Raw genomic sequence first — 26999 nt, 5'->3', positions numbered from 1 at the left:
AGAGATATGCCACCCAAGTGCCTCCCCCTATCACAGTGCCCGAAATCCTTCCTTGGTGCTCCGTGCTATAAGCCACACTTGCTTACCCTCCTCTGAAACCTCCATGCTGGGTCTACTAGCCCAGGCCTGGCACTCACAGGGCTCAGAAATGGGAGCTGAATCAGACATTGGTCTGAGTGGTCATCAGACCTGGGCTTACTTCTGAGAATGGCAGTGCCAAGGCAAAAGGCTGTACCACCCCGCAGCACCCACCCACCCAGCCAAGCCCCCTCACTGTCTCTGCCTGCTACTCACACACAGGGTCAAGTTGGTTTGCTGGCAGGACACATGATTCTCATTTTAATTAATTTTTTAAAAATCTAATCACTACATTAAACTTCTCATTATTCCACTTGAATACCCATTAAGTAAATTTAATTATCAGAGGATTGGGTTCCCCAGTGTCTTCCATTAGCGTCTGATAAGATGAGGAGGGGAGAGAGAAGCAGGTGGGAAGCAAAACAATGTCATTTGTGACTTGTGGAGGGAAGGGTGGGCACTGTCCTGGGGCCACCGTGGTCAGGCTTTCCTGTCTCCTGGGGGAGACCCCCCAGCCCAGCTGCCCCTAGGACGGAGAAGGCCTAGCATTTGGCTACAGTTAGTGCAGAATGCTACATTTACAACCACTCTTGGTTATTTATACCCAGCTCCTTCTAAAAGAGTGTGATGTTGCTGAGAACAGCAAAAGCCCAAAAATAAAGGAAGAAAACAGAACAAGGGAAAAAATGAGAGAGAAAAAGATAAAGCCAGAGACAAGGCTATTGAGCAACTACATGCCACAGCATCCTGAGTACTTAACAGAAATGGGCCACAGGCCATCTATGAGTTTCCTAGCAGCAAAGGCAAAGAAAGCAGCTCACTTTGGCACTCATGCAATAACCAATAGAGTATTTATGAGAAAACATCGACTGAACTTTGGTCTTTCCATCTGTGAAAAGGATGGAGCTAAAAGTTGGACTAAAGGGATAACCACTGGCTGAAGCAGTCAGCAGAAGCTTTCTGGAGAGTATCCTAAACTGGGCCTTGAAAAAGAGCAATGGATTATTAACTCTGTCTAACAACCATTTGTTATTTGCCTCCCCCAGTTGGAGGCATCTCCTTCCTGCCAGCAGTACTACAAGTTTCCTTTGGGAAACACCTTCCTCTCATTTCTGGTCAAACAGCTGGGGAAGGATGGACCCTGAACCCCAGGCCATCCGTGTTTCCAAGCCCTGTACACACAGTTAAAGGATCAAGGTGATCCAAATCTTGCCAATAGGGCACAAGAGATCAACTCCAGGACTTTTATTTGTTCTATCAGGAAAGCAGATTTTGTCCCTACCCCAACCCCAGATTTAAACCTGGAGGCAGGTTGCCCCAAATTGCTGGCAGATATTTTGTGACCATATCTTGTGAAACACCACTAGGAGTAGAGTCATCACCAAGGAAGAGGAATACAGATGAAAACCAGATCCTGGTCACATACTGGATCAAGCCCTGCCTGAAGTCCATATTACCGCTGAACACTTTGGTTACATGAGCTGACCATTTCATTTTATCAAGATAGATTTTGTGTTACTTGCAACCAAAAGGATCCTGACAGATAGTGTTCGCAAAGGTATCCTTCCTGTTCTAGGGACCAAGAAGGCTCAGGTATCCCTAGGAGCCAGGAAATGAGCAGTGTTGAGATGCCACCTACCGTGACTACTACTGTGTCCTGGTGAGTTCTGAAGCTTGAGGAGTCCCGTTGATGCAGGCTGGGGTGAGAAGGATGTTTGGAACCTGGTCCAGGAGCTGGAGAGGGCCAGAGCTCTGAAATGCCTGTGGGAGGCTCTGTGGCCCCATAGACTCAAGACAAATAGGACACGGTCTTGGGATCCCTAGAAAACAGAAGCAAGAGTGGTAAGTATGATTCATTTGGGGAAAGAGGGACATTTGGGCACAGGTGGTAGGGCAGACCGTGGCCACACCTTGACAAAGGAGAGACCATAGATAGTCGAGTTTGTCTTCACTTCCTCACACCTTGCATCTTACCTCCCCCATTTACTGTCCCTTTCTCCAGGCTCCCCACCTCCCCCTGGAGAAGCTCCAGGCCACAGAAAAGCATCTGCAGAAGGTCTGCGCTCTGCAGAGAGGAGAGGGTTGGGGGCAAGTACAGCTGGAAACCACGTGCTGTTGCCAGAGCGTGTGAGTTTGGAGGTGAGGAAGGGTTGGAGGAGCTTCACCCTCTGGTGCTGTGGGCTCTCCTCTCCCAGCAGGTTCCCAGAACTAGGCCTAGGGCCTGAGGCAGCCAGAGTGGGACAAGCCCAGTAAGGCAGCCATCTTCTTTGATCTCCAGTCCAGGCTTCTAAATGAATCCTAGAGAGGATAGTGTTTAACCCAAGGGGATGGACGATGGTGTTTCAGGCATGGGCAGAGACCTGAGCAGGCCCTCCAAGGATCTTCTCCTTCAAGGAAACAGGAGACCACCTACTTACTCTGCCTTCAAGCCATCCTCCCTTGGGAGCCATCCCTGGCTGGGGGCCACCTAGCGGGGCCCATACTCCCCAGATTCTCTCTGAGCCAAGCTGAAAATTTTGGAAAGAAAAATAGCGTGTAGCTTTTTTTTCAGACTCAGGACACTGCCAGAGTCCTGACCTTTGAAAAGTTGCTTGGCCTCCTTAGGTTCTTAATTAGTCCTCTGAGGGCTGCTCATCCTCCTCTTGGCTCCATAAAAAGGCATGAAGACAGAGATCCCAAATCACGGCACAGGAAGGCTGACTGGCACTCCACTGGCCCAGTCCAACAGGGCTTTCTGCAGTGATGGGGTGTCCTGGGCCTGTGCTGCTCCACGCAGTAGCCACTAGCCACAACTGGATATTAAAATATGGATAGTGTGACAAGGAAATAAATTATTTTATTTTATTAATTTGCATTTAGGTTGAAATAGCCACATATGAGTAGTGGCTACCACAATGGACAGCATCACTCTGGACCAAAAGTTGCTGGGCCCCTGGCCACAGTATATAGAGAAAACTGAGGTCCAGAGAAGGGAAAGAATTTTCCCAAAGTCACACAATAAGAATGTGGTAAAGGCAAAACCAGAATCTAGTTCCTCTACTTCCTAGTCCCAACTCTCCAGGGCACCTACTCAGAACTTTTCCATGGTGGCTTTTCATGTTCTCTCATCGTGTGCAGCACTATCATGCCAGATGCCCTGCTTTTCCCATCATGCTCATCACAGTCACACTGAGTGTCTTGCTGCCCTCCTACCCATGCCGCTGCTCCTGTGTCAGCATATCAGACCACCTCTGATGGGACCTCCTTCTCCCAGCCACTGCTTGCTGGCCTGCCCCTCAGCCATGCAGCAAAGCAGCCTCAATAAAATGTCCCTGAGGTTGCCTGAGGAAATCATTCATTAGTGGGAAAGTGCTTAGAGCACAGAGCTGTTCACTGCGGTTATTTATAACAGCAAGATGCTGGAAGCTGCCTGAGCATCCCGCAATAGAGATGACAAAGTGCAGCAGGAAACCTCTGCTCAATGGAATATTACACAGCCATTAAAAACAATAAACCTACAGATTGTAAGTGACACATAGCAATGCTTACCTAACAATACTGAGCAAGAAAACTGAAGAAATAGATGAGGGTGGGGGCTGGGTTGCCACAGTATGCAGTGCTCCATGCTTACCGAGCCCACTCACATCCAGTACCCCTGGATACACCATGACATTGTGGGGTTCAGATTAGTAACCATTCTACAGATGGAAGAACTGAGGATTAGGAAATCCACATACATACCCCTGGTTACAAGAGCAGTAAGGGCAGAGTTGGAGCTTGAACTCTTAATTGCTGACTCTAAGGACTGATTCCACAGCTGCCTCTTTGTGCCAGAATGGGGGCATTATGGGTGCCCTGTCCTTTCTAGATATTTACTCATCTTATTTAACAAACACATACTAAGTGTCAGGCACCTTTCTAAGTGCTTTATAAATGTTGGCTCATAATCTGCACAACTGAAAGAGGGAACAACTACTAGATCGTTATTTTTTGGATAAAGAATCTGAGGCACAGAGAAAGAACTTGCCTGAGGTCCAGGGCCACTTGTACTTCCCACGTGTTCTGTACGGTTCTAGTATTGCCCTCACAGGAAAAGATCAAGGGATAGGGAGAAAACAGTTGTTGCCTTGAGGTGGTGAAAACATAGATGCGTGTATGTTTTCCCTTTTTAATTTCATGGAAATTCTTTTTGTAGCAATTGGAAGAAAAAAGTTCAAGAAATAAAATAAATGTACCACAGATTAAAAAAAAAAGCACACACAAAAATTAAAAATTATCAGATGTACCCAAGAGACCCCATACTGCAATGATAATCTACCTCCCAGCAGCAAAGCTCATGCCTCCAGGCTTCTCTGCCAATTTCCTGCCCCTCCTACCACTTCCCTCTGCCTGGGTGAGATCCTCATCTCAGAGGGCAATGGGGTGCAGTCCCTTGTGGAGATGGACTTCAGTAAACACTGCCCATCTCCTTCAGCACAACACAACAGGCCAGTTGCCTGTGTGCTCCTCCTACTGGCAAGGGTTGACCTCAAGAGGCCATGGCATCCAGGTCTCTGCCTCCAGCTCCAGGCCGCCCCCTTCTGTAGGTGGAGCAACTGAGGCACAAGAGGTTAAAGACCTCACCAGAGGTCACATTGCTACTGAACAGAGAAGTGTGTGTGCACACATACACGTGCATGCTTATGACCCACATGTACATGTGCATGTCTCCCATGCACGTGGTGGTTCAGGCCCAGGCACCCCCAAACCTATCATTAAAAGGGTGGGTGATTCCCAGCTACACACACACATTACATTATTAACTGTTACTATATCCACAATTGTATGATGTGTGTTTCTCCTTTACATGTTTCTGTGTTATTTTTCATTCTGTCATTGAATACTTATTGAGCACTTACTACATGCAATATATCACAGGTACTGGGGATTTGGTAGGGTACAAAACAAACAAATGTGGTATTCTCATGGGGAGAGGGTTATACATGATAAGCAAATGAATAAACAAGGTAAGTCCAGACAGTGATAAGTACAATTAAGATCATCGAACTTGGTAATGTGAGACAGAGTCCCTAGGCTGGGGCTAGGAAATTACTCTAGCTGGGGGATCAGGGAAGGCCTTTCTGTAGAGGTCACACCTGAACTGACACCTACATGGTAAGGAGTTCGTCATGCCTAGCACAGGAGGGAGTGGGCAAAGAGCAGATAGGAAGAAGCCAGTGTTTTTGAGGAATAGCGGGCAGACCAGGTGCCTGGAATAAGGTGGGCAGAGATGGGGGCAACTGTGGGAAATGAGATTGCAGAAGGAGGTTGGACCCTGAGGGTGAGTGTAAGGACTTTGGATTTCACCCCACCTGCAACAAAAAGTCACTAGAGGGTTTTAACAGGGATGGAACTGCTATGATGTTTCCTTCATTGTGAAGTTCCCTGGGGCTGCTGGGCGGGGCATGGGTTGAAGGGGAGCAGGCTGAGAGCAGGGGACCAGTGGGTTGGCTATTGCAGTTGCCCAAGGACAAAGAGACCAGGCTTGGTCATGGTAAAGGAGGGATTAATAGGATTCAGCATGTAAACTGTAGAAGCAATGACCTGAGCTGGATGTGAGTGGTAGGGTAAGAAAAAGGCATCAAAGATGACTACTAGATCTTCTGCCACAGACATGCACTGCTTTACCATCAGACCCCCCAAATCAAACACAACTATAAATAGCACATAGTTCCTAAAATATCCAGCAGATGAGCCACCCATGAAGAATGTCACTCCCCCCCCCCCACACACACACACACGGAGTCTCTCAACCTCTGGGGAGCATCTTTCTCCTCCCAAGCCCCTGCTCTGTTCCCTGGCCCAGGGTGTGGTGTGTAGGGAGGTCCAGAGATTGGGTACCACACTCAGGCTGACAGGAGACAAGATTGTCCAAAAGACAGGACAGGGCAGGAGGCAGGATGGGAGGGGTGCAGAAGAGCTGGCCCAGAGCAGGGCCCCTGCATGTGCTGGTTGAAGAACATGCTGGCTAAACTTGTGAGAAGCATGGGGGCTGGAGTGAGGGGGCAGCATCTGGAAAAAGCATGAGTTTGAGGATAAGACTACCCAGGGTTTGAGTTCCAGTTCTGTCCCTTGCTAGCTCTGGGGCCCTGGGTAAGTTATTTTACTTCCCAAGGCTCAGTTCCCTCATCTGTAGAGTGGCAACCACAGTCCTCCCACACAAGTTGTGATGAAGACTCAGTGAAATGATATATGTGAAGAACTGGCATTTATAAATATTAGCATCATTTCCCTTTTGTTTTAAAAATAGGAAGCCAATCTGGGTTTAGGCTAATGAGTTTCATGTCCATCCTAATAGAAGTTCTAGAAGAGCTGCACAGAACACCAGGAAAGACAATAGCAAGTTGGAAGAGTTCACTACCAAAGAGTAAGATAATCACACAACCTCTCTCGGCTGCTCAAAAAGAGTGACATGCAGTTCCCTGGACCTAGTGTCATCTGTGAGGCAAAATGCCACCATGTTCTCTTTCGACATGTTTAAACACCTGATTCCCTGGGTCTTCCAAAAATGCTTCTCCACGCAGTGCCACTTTGTCTTCATGCCCACATTCACGGGCCTAATGACAGGTCAGATGTGGAGAAAGGCAGGAAGATAATTATGCTGCCCTTCACCCTCAGTCAACTCAGCCAACTCAACAGTACCTACCCCATGCTGTTTAAACTAACCAAGACCTAGAACCTCATGATGTGCTGCAGTGTGCTGTAGCATACTTTTGTGGTTGAATTTGTGGTTGAAGAGGGTGTCTGCTATCTTCCACACTGGATGATGCCAAATTTGCCTGGTCCAGGTGGAGTGTCAACCTTCAAGTGGCCACATACTCCAAATTCCAGCCTCAGAGCCCTCACTTCCTGGACAGCACCAACCCCAAGGCAGTACTGGAGAACACATTAAGAAACTTTGCCTGTCTGACTACTGAGGAAAGGAAAACTACAATGACAAGATCTATGAACTGTGGGTAATAGAGACCAAGCCTGACAAGGCTGTGTCCATCATCAAGAGTGACAAGAATGTAGACTCTGATGCCCTACTGGGCTACAAAGAATCCTGAAAACAAGGCCAACATGAGGAGTCAACTGAAGGTGAAGCTGACCATAGGGGCTATGCCAGAGAGCTGGGCTTCTGTCTCTTCTCTGGCTCCAGAAATAGACTAGAAGGGAATAACAAATGTGTAAAGCCTAGTCCCTCCCAAATTTAAAGCCTAGAGTCATTAAAAGAGGAATTCCTGCCCTGGCCAGTGTGGCTCAAGTGGTTGGAGTGTCACCCCACAACAGAAAATCTGCAGGTTTGATTCCCGGTCAGGGTACCTACCTAGGTTGTGGGCTCAACTCCTGGTGTGGGCACGTTCGATCCCTGCTATGGGTGTGTGTGATCCCTGGTATGGGCGCATACTAGAGGCAACCAAATGAGGCTCCTCCCTCACATCAATGTTTCCCTCTCCCTTCCTCTCCCTCTAAAAAAGCAATGGAAAAACATGTCCTCTAGTGAGGATAAAGTAAATAAAAATAAAAGAGGAACACCCAGTTATGGTAAACTAGGTAAGATCACTCTCATCAGTTTCATGTCCACTGGTCCAAAAGGTTGAAGAGGATAAAGCTGGAAAGTCATTGCTTTCTCTGGAGGACAGTCATTGCATAAAAAGTTGGATTGTTGGCTGACTGGAAAATAAAATAATCAATTGCAAAAAAAGAAAGAGTGACATGCGCTCCAGCAAAGCCCTCATGATATCCTCATGAATGAGACAGGAAACTGGACTAGGTTGCTCTGTGGTTAGCTAAGTAACCATGTCCAGGAATGTGCAGGGTGGGTCAAACTGGCCCCCTAGGTGGATTCTCACTGACACTGGCATGGCTGGTCCTTGGCCATACTTAGAACAACTATTTTTAAAGACTAGGATGGAATCCTGAAAGTAGGTCCAGCCTGGAATAGGTCAATTAGGGAGGCAGAGTCCCCTGTACCAAGCCCTCCACTTGCCCTAGGAATGGCCAAAATGGACAAGAGAGAGTCAGTAGAACATGGGTGAATACTGAGAGTAGTCCCCAGGGCCAGCTGCATAAAGAGGTTAGGGAGCCTGGTGGCCAGGAGACCCTGAGGCTGGGTGAGCTGGCCACTCGAGCTCTGGAGATAGTACAACCTCCTCCAGACAGCAATGCCCAGTCATCAGTGTATCTGTCCAGAAGGTCTTTGATAAAGTGAGGTCTGCTCACAGGGGCCTTGTGAGGAAGAGGTGGGCCTACAACCCACGTCCCCTGGGAACTTCAGGTCTCTGACAAAGATTTGGCATTTATGGGCCCAGAGAGCACAGATAGGCCCAGTGAGAAAAGATTTCAGGGAGACAAACCTTTCTTCAGCATTAGGAATCATGAGCTCCTTGTCCCTGGGGGAGCATGCAAGTGGAGGTCTGGGGACCATGTATGCCATGTATGTTGAATGGGGTTTGCACTAAATGGGAAGGGAAGTTGCTTTCAGCTGTGAGTTTCTTCAAGTTTATCAACATGTGAATTAGAGCTGGACTGTGTGGATCAAAGTGGGTGTTACAAAGAGTGATGGGAAGGCAAGGTAATGATAGTTATTATTACTATGACATTGAAGATCAAAGAATAGTCACATCTATTCTCTAACTGGATCTTCTGCCCAACCTATGAGGCAGATAGGGTAGGATGATTAACACCATTTAGCAGATGAGGAAACTGAGGCTGAGAGAGGGAATGGGACCAACTCATGGTCCCATAATGCATCAGTCCTAGACTCTCTCTATGGCTCCATATCTAGAGACCTTCCCCTCCTGCACCCACAATAGTCCTGCTATTCCCTGCCCTGGAAAGAGCAGGAATCTCCCCCACCCCACCCCAGGCTTCAGTCCAGCTTCCAAGGGTCCCCTTTCCTAAAGGGTAGAGGCTCTCTTTGCCCATCCCTCTGAATCCTGGGGGTAGAGTCCTAGCCTGGACGGCATCCCCCAGGTTACACAGGTGTTGCTCCTCTATCCTCTCTCCTTTTCTCCCCTGAGAGTCTTGCCTCAGCCCCTTAAAAGTTGGTTCCTTTAAGCCAGACCTGGACAAGCTTTGCTCAGAAAATGAACTCAAGGAGAAGGGTCCCTCCCACTCAGCTTCATTCTTCCCCTGACACCTGCATAGGCGGCTTGTGACCAAGGGGATCCAGAGCCCACCTTATCAAGCACCCCTCCTGACCAACTTTCCCCTTCCTGTCTGTCCACAGGGGCAGAGAAAGGGCATCTGAGCAGGAAAGGTCAGAGCATCAGGAGGTGGGGGCTCCCCAGGGGAAATGGTTCACCAAGGCAGAGCAAACTGCTACCCTCAGTAACACCCTTGGCCACATTACACATTCAACCCTCAGAATGCAGCATCTCACTTTACAGATGAGGGAATGATGGCTCAGAGAGACTAAGGAACTTGTCCAAATTCAAAATATTAAATTGAACAGAAATAGCTTGTAAGTTCTGGAGTCAGGATTTGAACCCAGGCCTGACTGATTCCAAATACCCAGTGCTTTATCCCTTGCTCCCTGCTGTTGGCACAGCTGTGCAAGACAGCTCAAATAGGCAGCCTGTTGAGCAGATGAAAGCAAGTAGGATGAGGAGGGCAGAGAAATGGTTGAGAAGACAAGGCAAAGACAAGATGGAAAGCAGAAGAGACAGATGACCTGACAAGGGGGTCCCCCAGGGGCCAGGAGGAGGCACCTACAGAAGCTGCTCTCTTGATCAATGAAAGGCCATCAAGGGCCACTTCTGCTGCCATCTGCCCAGCCTCAGTATGCCTCTGCCTGGCTAGAGGGTCTGGCCACCCAGATTGCCCACGTGGCTGAGTGAGTGCTGGGGGTCAGCCGGGTGGGTGTTTTGGTTTTTGCTAGCAGCGAGCACTATCAGCCTACCCACAGAGCATGCAGGTTTTAAGCTCCAGCCTCTCAACTGAATATTTAAGAAGGAAAATACTTTTTTTCAAGTGGGAGAGAAGGAAGAAGGAGGAGTCCACAAATGAAGGGGAGGGAGAAAGGAGAAATCCACCCCATCACAGCAGTCAAAGTCACAGGCATGGTTGCAAGGAAGGCAAAGGCAAGGCACGGGCAAGGAGCTTTTAATCTGGGAGTTCAGGCTCTGGAAACTGAACAGTTGAAGCCGGAGTACATTGCTGCTCTGAGTGATCCATCAGCTTCTATTAGGCTAAATATCTCTGTATAATGGGGAATTATCCTTTGAAAAGGCAAACTGCCGGCCTTTCTAAGGAGGGGTGCAGGACAGGAACCTCTCATAGCCAGGGCTTTCCCAGAGGGGGAGGGAACAACAGGAACACCTGGAAAGCCACCCTCACCCTCCCACACCCCTCCTTGAAAGTCAGTGAGCAGCTGTGTGACACTTGGTTGGTGGGGTTGCCAGCCTCCAGCCCTCCTCCCCGGACTCTCCCTCACTCCCACCACATAGGAGCCTGAAAAGATGCCACACTTGAGGTGTGGCATCTGTGACAATGGATGACCCTGGATGAGCCTGTGAGGCCCTTTGAACCTCCGTTTTCCTGTCCATTAGACGGAGCAGATGACACCCCCCAAGGGCTGTGTCATGGGAGGGAATGAAGCTGGCCCAGAGCCGAGAAGAGTGGGTACCCAGGACAATTTTTCTTGTGCTGCCCTGCTGGCTGATAAGGATCTCCTCCTCTTCGTCCCCTCTTCCTCATCCTCACTGGCCCTTGTAGGTCACTACCATCTCTGCCAGGAAACCCTCCCTGCCCCCACTCATGGGTATCTCCTACAGCAGGACCCCACCTCCCAGTCTCTGGTTGTTGTGTGCATGTGGGTGCTTCAGCCTTAGGGGTTCCCTCTGAACAGGGCAGCATCTACCTCCTCCCATCCTCCCCCTGCCCCTCCCACACTCGGGACTGGCACACAGGACTCTGCCCAGAGGTGGAGGCTTGGAGACTGGGGCTGGGTCCACTGACAAGTGGCACTCACGAGAAGGTGGTCAGCACCAGGGAAGCTGGGCCAGGAAGCCAGAAATCTCAGGACATGCGTCTGTGAGAGCAGGGCAGTGCACAGACCATTGGCAGGACTTCCAGGGCACAAGGCAGAGCTGAAGTCAAGTCAGAGGTGGACTCAGAGCTAAGGCGCTGAAGGTGCTTAGGCCAGACCAGGACTGGTCGGTCTCAGGGGTCAAGAGGGGCAGGACTGACCTGTTGGGGGGTGTGGCATGGGCCAAAAGGCTCTAGCTGGGTAGGGAACAGTGCAGCAAAGCTAAGAGCCAGGTGGGGAGGTTCTGCAGATCCTAGTCTCTGCCCCTCGGGACTCCTGTGCCACCCTCAGCCTACAGTAAAGCCCTAGGACAGCTCAGGGTCCTTCGCTGTAGATGTAGCCACTGATACTGCAGGATACAAGGCTAGGCCAAGAAGGCATGCCGGGGTCAATTCCAGGACAGCGCCCACAGTCCAGTGGGGCACCCAGGGCAGCTGGAGGCATGCTGTGCTGCCCACAGCACACTGTAGGTCCAAAGGTCCAGCCCAGAGGCCCCACAGCCTTGGGGCAGCATGTTTGTTGATTAACTCACTCAGTCATTCAGCAAATGCTCTCTGATGCTCTCTGTGAACTAAAGGAACAAAAATGTCCAAGATCCTGCATCAGGATCTCACAGTCTAGTGGGACAAGTGGGCAGAAGCTGGGGGCGGGGCACACAAGGAAATAAGAGACCACATTCAGGGACTGTGTGAGAGGGGAGTCCAAGGAGCTGTGGGAAGAGGGTGGGGGCATCAAGTCCAGGGTTAGAAGTCACAGAGGGCTTCCAGGGGAGGGGATCTTTGAGAAGGTGTCAAAGGAAATGGAGGTTGGGTTTGAAAGCACTGGGAAGGGGGAGGTGAAAGGGTCACCTGTGTCAAGGCCCAGGGCCAGGAACAATGGGCTAAAGAGAAGGGCCTGTGTACAGGACTGAGGGGTCTGCTGTTAGCAGCCATCGGGAGCCTGAAGGGTTTTAAATGGGGTGTGGCAAGGTCCCCTTTGGGCTTCATTCTGGCTGCCACTGGTGGAGGACAGGTTTACAGGAGAAGACCTAAGGTGGTGAGCCAAGTGAGGACTGAGGCAGTAGCCAGCAGAGAGCTGATAGGGTCTCAGGTGGGCAAAGGGGTGGAGGGGAATGCAGATTTGAGAAGTATTTAGGAGGCAGAATCTGCAGTGAGAGCAGTGGTTTTAACATCAAGAGCAGCAATATCCCTCTGAGCACCAAGGATGCTCATAGCCAAACAATACTGTCAAACTTTGCAAAGCCCCTTTAAATCCACTTTGGTCTGCATAATACTCAGGCGAGGTGGACAGGCCAAGAACTAGTTACTTCATTCATTCATTAATTCAACAAGAATTTGTTGAATGCCACTATGTTCCAGGCATTGTTTAGGCCCACTCAACAGAAGAAGAAACTGAGACCTAGACATGCTGCCCAAGGAGTCCCACAGTCACTTGGGGCTATACCAGGTGGGTCCAGGGCTGCTGTCAGTCTCTATTAGTGAAAGGTGGTGCAGGGCTTCTGCTATAGCCTATAAAAGATTTCTGGGGGCCTGGGAATGGCCACTGGCTTGGGAGACTCAGATATCCTCCAGAACTGGGGAAAGAGTGGGTGATGAAGCCAAATGAGAATGGTGGAAAGGAAATGCTGACCATGGGGCTGGGGCATAGTGGGGACAGGGATGAGCATGGCTGGAGTAAAAGTACATCTTTTCTCAAGACGGAAATGGGAAGCCAGAGAGGAAGTATGAGGTGGGAGGCGGCAAGTTCACAGTGAAGGGCTCGGTCTCCTCTGTGGGCAGGAGGGGCACAGGAGGGGGATGACTGAGCCATCAGGCCCACATGAGGAAAGGGGGAGGCATGCAGGCAGGGCCAGAGGGTGACAGAGGTCAGGGTGGGCACAGCAGAAGGATCCAAAGCTGGGCCGGGGCCCCTAAGGTGGCTCTGGGGAGAGAAGAGGAGCATGGCTGAGCTAGGGGAGGGTGGAGGGCAGGAGATCCAGCAATGGGCAGGCCCCATGACCTAGGGGGTCATTCAGTGGCCTCAGACGACCCTCTGTACTCCCACTGCTACTGACAAGAGCCACCTGGGCCAGCTCTCCTCCACTAGCTCCCCTCCAGTTCCCTGTCTGTAAGGTAGACCTCAAAGTCAGTGGTCCACACCCACCATTCACCAGCAGGCTCCTCACTTCCCTGGACCCTACTCTTCACATCAGTAAACTGGGGCAGCCCCCATCTTTCAGAAGGTGAGGTGGGGAAAGAACTGCCAGTGCTTGGCACATAGTAGGTGCACACAGATGATTGTCACTGACCCTCCCTGGTGGCAGAGCCTCTTGGAGTCTAGGCCTCACAGCATCCCCAGTGACCCACCCACACTTTTGTTCAATTAACTTTTACTGAACAGAGTTTAACCGCTAACCAACTGGTAGTGATATGAGGCAGTCAGAATTCTGCTGACTGGACCCAGTGGGGTAGGGGCTTCAAGGAAGGACATGGAGACACTCCAGGGAGAAGGCATGAAAATGCAGCAGAGGCCAAGGTCGTTGGAGAAGGGGGCAGAGGCCCTGCACTCACCATACCCATTAGCACCCCCAATAATTCAGCAGGCCCGCAGGGAAGCCAGTGGAGGGGAGTGAGGGCTGGGGATGGGGTGCACCCACATTCGGGATCCCTGGGCAGACAGGCTTCCTTAGGTCTCCTCATTGTACCCACAGTCATGTGAGCTGCCCCTCCAACCCATGCCACCACACTTCAGAATTCACCCCACTGTGGTGCCAGGCCCCAACTAAGCAAAGTATTGGAGAAACACAAAAATAAGTCAAAAAGAAGAAATAGCCACTCTGGGAGAAGGGACGGCGCCTGGGAGCTTCACGGAGGTGGTGGCTTTTCAACTGCTCTGGGCCTCATCTTGCTCTACTGTGAAATAGGATTGTACTCCTTCTTCTTCCCTTCCTCCTTCTCCTCCTCCTCCTCTTTCTCCTCCTGACTATTACCACCACTCATAATAATATCTAAAACACTGAGCACACTTGCTCCATTGTAGGCTCTGGGAGAGTTCTCTGTGCCAAGACAGATACGTAGAACTGAGGCTGAACCTGCACCCACTCAGACTCTCTTCTGCCAGACTGGCTAGTGGAGGGTTAAGTGGATGGGGTGCAGCCTTGGGCCAGCTGCAGACAGGGTGGTAGGGGAGATGGCTGTCACCAGGTCTGTGGCTAAGATCTGTAAGTTGCCTGGTATTTTCAACATTGCTCCAAGTAGCCACTCCTGAACCTGGGTGAGTGGGGCAGGGGTGAGGGTGGATAAGGCAAACTTCCAGAGCCACATCAGAGGCAGCGAAGTCAGGGGTCACACAGTAGGTGTGATGGCAGCTCAGTTTGGCTCTCCTAGTGTTTAAAACACTGATGGATGCTAAGTGTGGCCTATAGCTGCAACTTCTCCTTTCTTTCTTCCAGAGGGCCACTTTTACCCACATGCAAGGCTCCAAGACATCCTCAGAAATGCAGGAAGAAGAAAAGAGGAAGGAGAAGAGAGCAATAGTGGTCATTGCTATGTACATCTCCTAGGGTGGAACTGTGCAACACTGGGAGGCAAGTATTATTATGCCCAGGTGACTAGGAAACTGGCTCCAGGGGAGTGTCCCTTGCCCAAGGTCACAGATGGAAATGGCTGAGCAGGGACTCACACCTAGCACTGTCTGTTTCTAATGTGCAAGATGTTAAAGGCTGATAGGGCTCATGGGGCTGAAGTCAGAGAGCATTTCAGGCACAATCAGCAGGCCTTGGAAGGCCTTTGGGAGCAGACTCTTCCTGGTTCCCCTCACAGTGGGTGCCAGTTGTCCCAGACCCAGGGGTTGGGGGGAGGAAGCACAGGCAATTTGAGAAGGTAGGTGGCAAGAGAGGCTGAGAGAGGTCTCTCCACTGGCTTCCAGCAGCCCTCTGCCCCACCCACCCATTGAAAACATCTCAACTCCCTGGTGAGATGAGGCACTCAGGAGGCTGGATGTTACCGACAGGGCTTGAGTAAAAACCTCTGCACGGGGCGGAGAGATAGGGCGGTGAGGGTGTGGTTAACAGGAAATGAAAGCTCAGCCTAGAGCTAGGACAAGGCCACATAAGGGCTGAGGCTGGGGAAGGGGTGCAGTCAGGAAGGCCTGAGAGAACAGGTGTCACAGTGCCTGGACTCCAACCATTAGAGCATCATTCCTTTGAGTTCCCAAAAAGTTCAGTTTCCATGAGGCTTCTGAGCCTGGGAGAAGGACAATCCTAGAAAAATGGCAATGGGAGGTAGGACCCTGGGCTCCAGTCCCCCTCCTCTAACACACTGTGTTTCCTGGCACAAGTGTGTTCCCCTCGCTTGTCACCAGTCACCTCATCTGTAACATGAAGTGTCCAGGCCTAAAGGCTGGGGAATACTTAAGGGGTTAGAGATGCCCCAGACAAGCCAGCCTTCCCGATGCCCATGTGGACTGTGGCAGGCTGTGTGGTCAGCATGACTGCCCATGGCCTTCCTTTATCCTCTCAACAGGCAGTGATGCAGATACCAGACTCCAGTCTACTAGGTGAGCAAACTGAGGCCCGGACACAAGAATGGGCACTCTGAGGCTCCCGGAAGAAGACAGACCAGCCTGTGGGCACTGCTTTACGCAGCACCTTGGTTAGTTCCTGGCTGCTGCCTTCCTGAAAACCACCCAGCTGGACCCCCCACCCCTGTCCCCTCAACACACACCCCTTTAGCCATGCCTGTTTTTCCCAATCCCCCTCCCATGCAAACACACCAGCTCCTGGGGCTGCTGCCTCTGCACATCTCTCCTGAACCTGGGGCACAACTGTGACCTGCGCAGGCAGCACTGAGACCTGATGGGACACTGGCTCCCTTTTACTTCTGACTTAAATCTCATCCTCTCAGCAGCTCCTTGACAGCAGGGAACTGTCCCCCATTCTCCTCTCTGTGCTGCAGTCTGGGCACACAGAAGGGACTCTCGGGGAAACACAGGCTTTAGGTCTGGCAGGTGTGGGTGGAATTGAGACGGAAAACTCTCAGCCCTTTTCTTTATCTCACTGAGGTTCAGATTCCCCAACAGGGACACAAGGTGACCCTGTCCATCTCACAAAGTGCAAATAGGCCTTGAAAGGGGCCGCTGCCCTTCCTCATGTCCCCTCCCTTCTGGGACCTCACTCAAATTCTGGATCTCTTCCCCCCATGAAATTTTGCAAATGACTAACAAATGAGCTGATTCTTATTGTTGAAAAATGTCTGAGGCTAGTAGAGGGGCCAGGAAGGCCCAGGAAAACAGCTGGGACCATGCTGGGAACCCCGCTGTTGGAACATGATTCCTTTGAGTGTTCTGGAGTTTCCAGTTTCCGTAGTGGTTTTGAGCCTGGAAGCAGGAACACCTAGGAATACTGGCAGTGGGAGGCAGAGCCCTGGGGTTTCAGTCCCTCTTCTCTACTAACATACTGTTTCTTGGCACAGGGTCTTTCCCTCTCTAGCCCTCCGTTGCCCCATCTGCAACATGAGGTGTCCAGGGAGGCAGGGTGCCCTCTCCACACCACTTCCTGGAAGCAAAGCAGGAAAATGACTGTGAGGTGATGTCAAGGGTGCTGGGAAGGTCCCTCCAAAGGTCTCACATCCAGGACCACAATGACCAAGACTCCAGTGGAGCTGCCACACTCCTTCCCTCTCTAACAAAAGGCAAAGCCAAACCCTAGGATTCATAGCACCCCCCGCAGGCAGGCTCCACCTGTTCCCAGACAATGTGAGGCAGGGCCTGCCTGCATGCCTTGGACTCTGGAGGAGGGTCTCCTAGCCCATCCTCAGGTCAAGTTGGCCCACCTAGGGAGCTTCAGTCTGAGAAAAGGTAAACTTACAGCCCCCAACCTAGATGGAAAAGGAAGTAAGATTCCTCGGGGTTACCTGGGCAGGACAAGCTCTGCTGAGTGCCCTCTGCCCCTGGGAGGAATGCTGAGGGAGCCAAGAAACAGGCAGAGAGGTGGTTGTTGTTGTTGCTGCTGTTTTAATTTATTAATTTGAAAGAGGAAGGGAGAGGGAGAAAAAAGAAACATCAGTTTGTTTTCCACCTATTATGCATTCATTGGTTGATTCTTACATGTGTCTTGACCTGGGATGAACCCACAACCTTGGTGTAGCTGGATGATGCTCTAACCAACTGAGCTACCCAGCCAAAGCAGGACAGAGCTTCATCCTGTCTCCACCACTTACCTACCTGGTTGACTGCAGAAGGTCATTTCACCCCTCAGAGTTCGTTTCCTAATCTATAAAATGAGTAAAATGATACATGGCACACAGTACCTAGTTCATACATGACAAGTTCTGGAGGAACTGTGGACATTCTGACCAGATTCCTGGCCAGGGATTTGGCTTCTTGACATTAGGACCACAGAGGAAGACTCAGCCTTGGGCACTTGAATAAACAGGTCCTGTGGGGGAGATGAACACTGACACCTAAAAGGACCTGAGGATGAGGTAAGGCCCCCAGATTGGCCCTGGGGGGGCTCCACGTAGAGAACTTGGCTGAGCGTCGACCCTGCTCACAACTTGGACCCTGATCTCAGTCACACACGGAGCCCCGCTTCTGGTCTATTGGGAGCACTGGTCCTGGACACGAAAGGAACTCTGACACCTGTCACACATGCCTGACCCTGTTCACACACTGAGCCCTTACCCAGCCACCAGTCTCTACAGCCAGTCCCCACCAGAGATAATGTTGTAGTGACTTTAAGGAGGGGTCCATCTTTTTGTGGAATAGCTTCTGGGTTCATCTTCCATCATGTGAACTGGCTCATCCCTGGTGGGGAGGTTGTGGGAGCTGTGGGCTCAGTGTGCGCTCCCAACCCCTTGTCTCTCCTATTCATACCCTCTCCACACCTTCACCCTGTGCCACTGCTTCTGCCTGAAGATGCCCCACATCCGTCCCAGCCCCATTTCCATCACTCTGGCAGCCCCAGGACTCCCATCTGGGTCCACTGCTTTCTCTACCCAGACCTCTGGCTGCCAGGACCTTCCTTCCTCTCGGTGCCCCACCAGCCAACAGAGGAAGCGCCCCTGTAGATGCGGTTCAGATAAACCCCAAGACCCCTCCCTTGTCCAAGAAAGCAGCAGGAGTTGGCAGAGCCTCAGGAAGCCACCCTGTCCTGGGCTCCTCTGCCCAGGGGAAGCCCCAACTCAGGGTTAATTCTAGACCTCTTCTCAAGCTGAACAATGGAAGAACTTTTCTAGGTCCTCCCTGGCATAACAAGACCACAAGGCTGAGGTGTCCCACCCTCCCCAGTGCAGCTGAGGCCTCCTGGCCAAGAGCAACAGAGCACGATACTGAGAGAGACTCTGCAACTGAACCCAGACGTGGCCCCGGGAGAAGACCCAGCACACATGACTCATCCTTTCAGGGGAAGCCATGATCTTCTCAAACACAAGACTAGGCAGTACAGGGATCACCTTTAGGGGTGATCCTCTGCATTCACATCCTGGCTCTGTAAACTACCAGTGTGGTCTTTCAGATTCTCCATCCATAAGATGGGGATTATAATATGTCAGTCATCTGACTGTGACCACTAAGATCCTAACATCCTTGCTGTCTCTTCTGAGATGTCCTGCAAACACTTCCTGGGGCCCTTATCTTCCCCCAAGCCCTCTCCTCCCTACCAGCGCTCTGCCTGTATGAAGGTCACCTCCCAGCTGTGCAGACCACAAACCTGGGAGCTGTGTGATTCTTCCTCCACTGTCTTCCCCATGCAATTCAGCACTGTATCCCCAGTCCCTAGAACATAGTAAGTGCTCAATAAATAGGAATCCTCCCTGAGGTTCATCACTCAAGAGGAAACTGAAGAGTCCACCCTCCCTGATTCCCTGGTCAGTCCCAGAAGCTATATCCAGAGTTTCAGAAGAGGAATTGCTGGGCACAGACATCCAAGTAGGCACAGCTCTGCCTGCCTGGCTGGTGCCCATGCCTGCTGCACCCCTTCTGATGCTCCAGAAAAGAGAGAGAGAGAGAGAGAGAGGAAAAATTCTAGCTTGCCCCTCTGATTGTGTCCATCTCAATGCTGGGCTCTGTTGGGTCAGCCATTTGTCAGGTATACCCCCTGCAGTGGGCCACGCTCAGGTCAATTTTACCTCAGTGAGTGGGGAGTGGCTGGGAAGGGCTGGGTCTCACACACAGGGTTCATGGACTTGAATCTTGGAATTGAACCACTGTGACTTCTCCCAGAAGTGCTGGCAGAGCGGGGAGCTAGATGGTACCCATCCCATGGCATCTGGGGTCCTCAGCATCTTTCACCTTGACCCCTCCAACCTTCTCCCATGTGGGTCTCTCCCAGAAACCCAGGTTCTCATGTTCCTGAGAGCAGGCCACAGACATCGGTCACACCTTTACATGTCTGCCAAACCTTTCTCCTCTGATCCTCAACATCTCTATCCGGGTTTCATCCTGATCTAGTCCCACTTCTTGTGGGAAGCATTCCCAGACAGCAGAGCTCCTACAGAAGCAGAACTCTATTCCCATCCTGTTTCCCCAGATGGATGCCAGCACCCCTGGGACAGGGGATGGAGCCCTGGTGAGTGAGATGTACAGTGCTGGTGGCAAACCACAGCCATGTGTGTGGTGAGAGCCCAGCCCCTCCCATTCCTTAGCCAGCTGGTGGCCATCCCTGGAAGGCCCTGAGAAAAGACTTCAGGGAGGAGGAAGGAAGAGGAGAAGGAGACACCTTCTGCACTCAAATGAGCCTCAGTCTTTGAGGCAGGCAGGGTCCCTGCCTCTAGGAATCATGGTCTGACAGAGGAGACCTAGTGGTGAGGTCCAATCCTCCTATCATTCGATCACTGAACAAATCTACAGCAGGCACTGCTTGGGCACTGGGGCCACCAGGGTGACACAGCTGAGCATAGTTCCCCATGCAACTCCTGGGACAGATGACCACACAAATAGAATTCCTTCAACTTTGCCTGTTTAAGGCCTCCTAGCCCCTGAACTGGATGCAGGTGAAAGAAGGAGAACTCTGTGGTGGCAGTTTGGGGCTTGAGAGCACACAGTGGGGTGCCTAAACCAGAGAGGGAGGGCCCAGGGGTGCTGCAGATGGACACCCCAGAGGAACAGTGTCACACCGAAATGCAGTGAGCTGACAGAGGCCAGGGGAGGGGTGTGGTAGCAGGGAGAGTCTGGGGGAGATTGGTACTAAACCTCAGGTACCCTGTCCTGCCACTCTGGGGCCTCCTCACACAGACAACCCCAACTCCTGACCTCCAGGCCTATGGGAGAAGGAACTCAGTCTGTCCCCATAGCTGCCCTACAACTGGTTCAGCAGCCCTCCTCCCAAAAGGGCCTGGCTCTGAGGGTGTCACTGACACTTCCACATGCCATCATTCCCTAATCATGGCCCACCGAACTAGCCAGTGGAGACCAAGGCAGTCTGGGGAGCCCCCCACAATGCAGAAAACTAAAAAGGTCAGGATGGCAAAAAAAAAAAAAATACCCCATAGGGGGCATCTCTCATAAGGGGCACCCTGGTGGCCTCTCTTCTTCTCCCACCACAGCTCCCCGACAGACTGTCGACTTTGGGGGAGGGCAAGGCTTGAGGAGTGACCCAAAGTGTGCCCACGGTTGAGACAGGGACCAAAAAAGAGGGAAGCAGTCATCCCTGCCGCCACCTAGCACATATACATACACAACCCCCTGGGCCCTGGGTGAGGGGACAGGGGACAGGAGGGGAGCCACACCCACTCAGGGCCACTGAGGGTCACTGGGGAGCCATTCTTCATGTCACCCAAGTGGCCATTTGGTCCAGCATTATACAGAGACAGAGAAGACCCATGGCCAGCTGCTCTTAGGAAAAGGAAAGAAGCACTCACTTCTCAGTATGCACCCAAGGCCAGGTGTCCCATACCTGGAGCCACAGTCCACGCTCACCATGACCCTTGAAGCAGATACAACCCTGGCCATTCTGTAGGTGGGAAAACTTAGCCCAGAAAGGGCACGTGACCTGCCCAAGGCCAGGAAAAGGGGAGCTTAAAATCTGGTCAGCCCTGGGGCAGCTGGGATTTTAGCCACATATAAAGGAAACCTCCTGAAAGGCTGGCGAGAAACCTTGAGTCCAGGAAGCTGAGCTGGGATCCTTTCTGAGGTGTCTGTTGGGGAGAAGGACAGGGCAATCAGGTAAGGCCAGGGCCCCACCCAGCTGTGTTTTTCTGACCACTAGGCAAGTTCCATGAGCCTCCAGGAGGAGGGGCTTGAGCTGGGCAGCCCCTGAGCACGGCTGGGAGAGGCTCTGGCCAGCCAAGCATGGGCAGCAGTCTGAGGCTGCTGGCCCAGCCCTGCCACTTGGCTTCTCTTCACTCTCTGTGGAGCATATGACCTCCTGGGCCCACCAACAGAAATGACAGTGCACAGGTCCCAGAAAAAAAGGGGCCAGGGAGGAGGGGAAAGGAGGAGCTCAGCCCCGCTGGCCAGACCAGCTGATGGTGAATCCTGTGCGCAGTCCTGAGAGTAGTAGGCACCAGCTCATCCTGAACCTCCATCTTGCCCAAGATAATTACAATTCTTCCTGTGTAAAAAGATTGTTTTTAAAGCCCATTCAAGAGCAATTTCCTACTGTGAGATGAAGGGGTTTATAGTGCTCTACATCCAGATGGCTGGTAGCTGGCAGGACTCAGATCAAGTCCCAGAGCGGAGTAATGGGCGTTCCATGTCTAAAGGAAAGAAGAGCAGGAGGATGGACACCACACGAGGGAGGTAAGAGAGACACTCTGCCAGAAAGGCTTCTGCAACACCAGCAGACTCCCTGAGACGGAGATGAGGGTACAGGAGGCTGGAACCCTGTTGGGGCATTGGAACTGACAGAGCAGGGCCTGGGCAGGAAGACCCATGGGCCAAGGTCACAGGGTGGAAGTCTGGTCTCAGGAGGAGAAAAGTGAATGTACAGCATGGAATTGTGACCCTAAAATTCATGTCTGCCTGGAACCTCAGAATGTCACTTTGTTTGGAAGCAGAGTGACTAGTAATTGCAGATGTAATGAGTTAGGATGAGGTCATACTGTATTAGGACAGGTTTTGATCCAATGACTGATGTCTATAAGAAGAGGGACATTTGGACCCAAAAGCACAAACATGGAACAACACCCTGTGCAGATGAAGGTGGGGATGGGAATGATGGTGCATACAAGGCAAAGAATGACAAAGAGTCACCAGAACTACCCAAAGCTAGGGGAGGCAAAAAGTGCCTGCCCTAGAACCTTCAGAGACAACACAGCCCTTCCTACACCTAGATTTAAGACTTCCAGCCTCTAGAACTGTGATAAAACAAATCTCCGTTGTTTTATTCTGCCAGGTTTATGGTAATTTGTTACAGCAGACCTAGAAAATTAATATAATGACCATTCTAACAACTGCAACTATCCAGCAGTAAAAAACCAGCAGCCTCAAAAGATGATGAGCACCCTGTCTGTGGAGGTACGCAAACAAAGCCAGGGGTGTCCCCTTCCCCCAGGACTCTGAATGGACACACTTGGTCCTCCACCTGTAAATAGTCAGAGAGCTGGACAGGACAGTGGCCTCATTCACACAAGTCAGTGCCAGCAGCAGGCCTGGGGTCCTGGAATCCCAACCACCAGTCTGGGGCTCTTTCAGGCTCACTCCAGAGTCTTAACTGCTGTGCCTTCCTTGACTCTAGACTCAACTGCAGTTCAACGTCCCAGAAGGCAGAAAAAAATCCACCGTCCATAGACCCAGCTGTTCCAGATCAGAAGTGATATCACTGCCTGAAGCCTCGCCCAACTCTAACAGAAAGCTTCTGAGGGCACTGACAGCCTCTGATGCTTGTGTCCTGTTGCAATCACCAGCCTCTCAGACAGCATTCAGCTAAGAAAAATAAATGCTACCATGTGCACAATGAGAAGGGGCAGTAAAAACCAGGGGCTGGCAGGGCCCCTCATCTCCTCAGGGACCCAGAGTCCACACAGATCAGACCACCAGCAAGACCCTACAGGGTGTCCCCAGACCAAGTATGACCTCTGGCTGGGCATCCTGGGCCCTCTCCTGGGGCACCCTCAGGAGCAGTTTGACCTGGAAGGAAAGGAAGAGAGAATGTGGCTGAAGGAGAGCAGCAGTTTCTTTGCCTCCTCCAGCTGCTTCCCAGCCCCTGGGCCCTGAAGACTGTCCCTCATCCCTACCTGAGCCTGGTATTCAACTCTACCCATCTGCCCCAGGAACTGGAGAACTGCTCAGAGGCCCCAGCTGGGCAACAAGACCCTAATGCCGGTTAATTGGTACAGCACAGCCCAGGTATGAAAGAGAAGCAGGACTTTGAAGTCACCTGGTATGACCTGTCCAGTGGGAACAATGGGCCACCCAGCCTGTGGAGTCAGGGCTCTTTCTAATTAGGTGTTACTTTGAACACAGAGGCATCATATTAATGAGGTTTATAGCACTCAGTTTCAAAGCCTGGTGGGCTGCCTGTGTTCTCTGATCTCAGTCTGATGCCAAAACCTTGTTCTCTAAATCAAAGATTCTCCCAAAACTCTGCTTTATGACGCACCTTGGGTCTCTGCTCGACATCTCTGCTAAGGAGCCAAAGTCTTCACACCATCATTCTGGCACACGCTCTTGTTCCAGTGAAGACTGAACATGGCTGTGACATCTCACAAAGCCCACCTGGAAGGCAGCAAGGAGCAGCTGGGCTAGCCCCATTGTGCTAGCTGGCTGCCTCAAGGGCACAGGTAAGCTAACCTATTGCACCCTGGAGCCAATACCGTGCCCCAACCCCTGCCATAGGCCCCTCCACCTCAGCAATTCATAGCTTGGAAACACTGGACCACAGAGAATCCATTGGCTAATTTCCCATTGTTGGCATCTGTTCACAAGCCTTAGGGGCATCTTGTTCAGCTGCCCCAGAGAAGACTAAGACATCTCAGGAGCTAGCCTGCACACCTGGCCTTCCCCTGTGTTGCTCTAGCAGACACCCTCCTAAACTCTCTCTGGAACTTTGCTCACAGGGGTCCCCTTCCCTCTTCTCCAGGTACACCCCTCTCCCCCTACCCCTTCAAAAACTTACACCACCCTTCAGAACCCATCTCCACCCTTGCTCCTTCTTCACCACCACAGTCACCGGACCTTTCTTTCCTTCTTTGAGATCTTCCAGTCCCAAATCCCTGCCACCTCGAGCAATTGTTTCTTGACCTACATTCCACTGTTTAATGTTACCACCGTGGCTCACTATTTTGTCCTGTCTCCCCTATGAGACAGTGGTACAGGGAGAGGAATGTCTGTGTCACCTCTGTGTCCCCTATAGTAAAGATTATCCGATAAAGATTCTGACCTCCCTCAGCACCCTGGGAGACACAGGGAGAGAAAATTCCATCTTCTCCTGGCCAATTCCCCTCGTCCAGAGAAGGCTCTTGTCTCTGTTTGCACCTCCGCCCTGATCATCCCCTAGGTGACTTCACCATGTTAGGGATGACCAGCGCTGAGGGTCTCCATTCCTTGACCTCCTGCCTCAGTAACTTTTGGGGCCCATTCCTCCAGCCTCTATCCCAGGCATGGCCTGGCCCTCATCTCCACCACAGCACAGCCCTCCTCTGCCTCCCCTCAGCGCCCCTGCTGCAACTCTTTCACCAAACTGAGAACATCACACCTTCCTCTCCCAATCACCACTCTTTTCCCTTTTCCTGACTGTGGCTCCACAGTCCACCCGAGTAATTAGCCCCTCTAGATCTTGACCACTCTCCCTGGACAATACTTTCTTGAAACCTAGACAAACCCAACGAGCACCATCCTGACACCCATAGCTTGTCTGTGCTCTTCATCCCTCCCATTTCCATCTCAGTTGTCTCTTTCAGCTGAGGAATGTCAACATCCTCATCTGCCCCCTGCTCAATCGAGAAGCCCACCTGCTCCACCCATGTCCTCTCTTCCTCCCTGCATGTCAAAGGTTAGGTGCACCACCTGGACTCTGAACCCATCGCCTCTGTTCCGGGAGTCAGCTCCCACTGCTGTTGTCTTTCAGCATCACTGGATGCCCGCTTTACTGGATCCCTCAGCCTCCCCACAAACAAACAATCATGTCCTGGTATCTCCTGTCCTTTAAAAGTCCCTTCCCTTAATTATGCTGTATTAAAATTTTTTCCATCTCAGAAAGTTCTACACTATATAATTCCACTTATATAATACTCACTAAACAACAAAACTGCAGAGATGGAGGACAAAGGAGAGGCAGCTGGGGGGAGGGCCAGTGTGGGAGGGAGGATACTACGTGGCAGCACAGGGAGCCTCATGGTGACGGAGCAGTTCTGTGCTTGACTGTGGTAGTGGTTACACAAAGCCACAATGACACAGAGATGTACACATGTGCATGCATACACACACACACACACACACACACACATACATGGGCATCCATAAAAATGGGAAATCTGAATAAGGTCTGTGGACTGTATCAGTGTGGATTGTGACCTGGTCTGATCTCATTCTAGTGACACAAGACCCCCACTGAGGACAGCTGGGAGGGGGCTGGGACGTGTCTATACATCCCTCAGAGACTCCCTGTGACTCTTCCCCTCCAGCCACCACTCCATTTCTCTTCCCCTCCACACAAAATGTCCAGGAAGAGTCAGTGACACCTTTTCTCCATTTCCTCTCTTCAGCCCACTATAAACTAGATTGTGTCCACCCCCTCACAACAGTTCTCTCGTCCCAACCCCTCATGCATCTCCATACCCCCTCACAGCAGTGACCCTCCCTCTTTGCTTCTGAGATGCCACACCATCCTGGCTTTCCTCGCTTCCCCTGAATGTGCCCTGTCAGCCTTCTGCACTGGCTTTTCCCCTCCATCAACTGTCCATGCTGGTGAGCCCAGGGTCCAGGCCTTGGTCCTCTCCCTCCACCCTCTACATCTCTTCCTGGGCGACCTGCACAATGTCTATAAACACCAACTACAGTTGCTGGCTCCTGCGTCTCCATCCCCTGCTCACCCCTCTCCCTGAGCTCCAGGCTTGTAAACCCCCCTTACAATGGACATTTCTGCTTTAGGAGTCAGTCAAGAACAAACTACTGTCTAATCCCCATCTTCAACCTCCATTGTCCTCCCATCTCAAGTCAGGAAATGAGTAGTCCTCCTTGCCTCATTCATGTCCCACACTTACCCCCAGTTCTGCCTCCAGGATGGGTCTGCAGTCATCTGCCTCTCTCCATCCCCATGGCTACCATTTTGGCCCAAGTCTCCATCACTACTGCCTTACTTCATTCCCCCTCCAGCCCCTCCAGAGAGGGGCCCCTCCAGCACCATCCAGAGAGATCTTTTAAAAGCATAAAACAGATCAGATGCCTCTGTTTAACCCACCAGTAGCTAGCCCCCGCCCCTTGGAAAACATCTCAGCTCCCCACAATAGCCCCAGAGCCCCATGCTAATGTCCTCACATGATGCTCCTTCCCCTGTTACACAGCTTCCTCTTCCCCAACACAGGACTCTCCCACAGGTTCTCCCTCACCTGGGAGAGGCCTTGGCCTCATCTCAGCTATCCACATTCCTCCCATCACTGCATCATTAGCAATTTCAAATTCCCTGTTTGCATATATTCTGTTAGTGTCTGCCTTACCCACCAGTCAGCACCTGGTGTATAGTAGGTACTCAGTAATGCTTGCTGGGTGAATGGACAAGCCTCCCCTCATTCACTCTCCCAGCAGTGTCCTCTCTGTCACCCGATGAGGCTGGCTCACCTGTGCACTGGGGATGGTACACACGTCCATAAACCCACACACTCCACTCTCCCCCAAACAGTAACCGATACCCAGATGACTCAACATGATAAATTCCCCCAGGTCTTGCTGGGAGCTGCTTCTAGCAGTAAAAGTTGCTGTTTTATGGCCCCAAGAAGACATCAGCCATCTAAAATTATAACCTAGGAGAATCATC

The 26999-nt window shown here is 51.5% G+C and overlaps 1 protein-coding gene and 1 pseudogene across 1 annotated transcript in view; one reads left to right on the top strand and one right to left on the bottom strand.

The window, feature by feature from the left end:
- The window catches only part of LINGO1 (leucine rich repeat and Ig domain containing 1), a 188896-nt gene that overhangs the window by 80504 nt on the left and 81393 nt on the right, over nucleotides 1-26999 (bottom strand). Inside the window, exon 2 of the mRNA XM_045848666.1 lies at nucleotides 1718-1898. The gene's annotated coding sequence lies outside the window, so the exon portion shown is untranslated. The remainder of the gene's footprint in view (nucleotides 1-1717; nucleotides 1899-26999) is intronic.
- Nucleotides 6555-7763, top strand: LOC123825165 (annotated as a pseudogene).

The sequence above is a fragment of the Phyllostomus hastatus genome, unplaced genomic scaffold, assembly GCF_019186645.2.
Source record: "Phyllostomus hastatus isolate PE091 unplaced genomic scaffold, TTU_PhHast_1.1 phas_contig_62, whole genome shotgun sequence".
Taxonomy (NCBI): Eukaryota; Metazoa; Chordata; class Mammalia; order Chiroptera; family Phyllostomidae; genus Phyllostomus; species Phyllostomus hastatus.
Note: the sequence above shows the minus strand (reverse complement) of the source record. Positions and strands in the feature narration are given on the sequence as shown.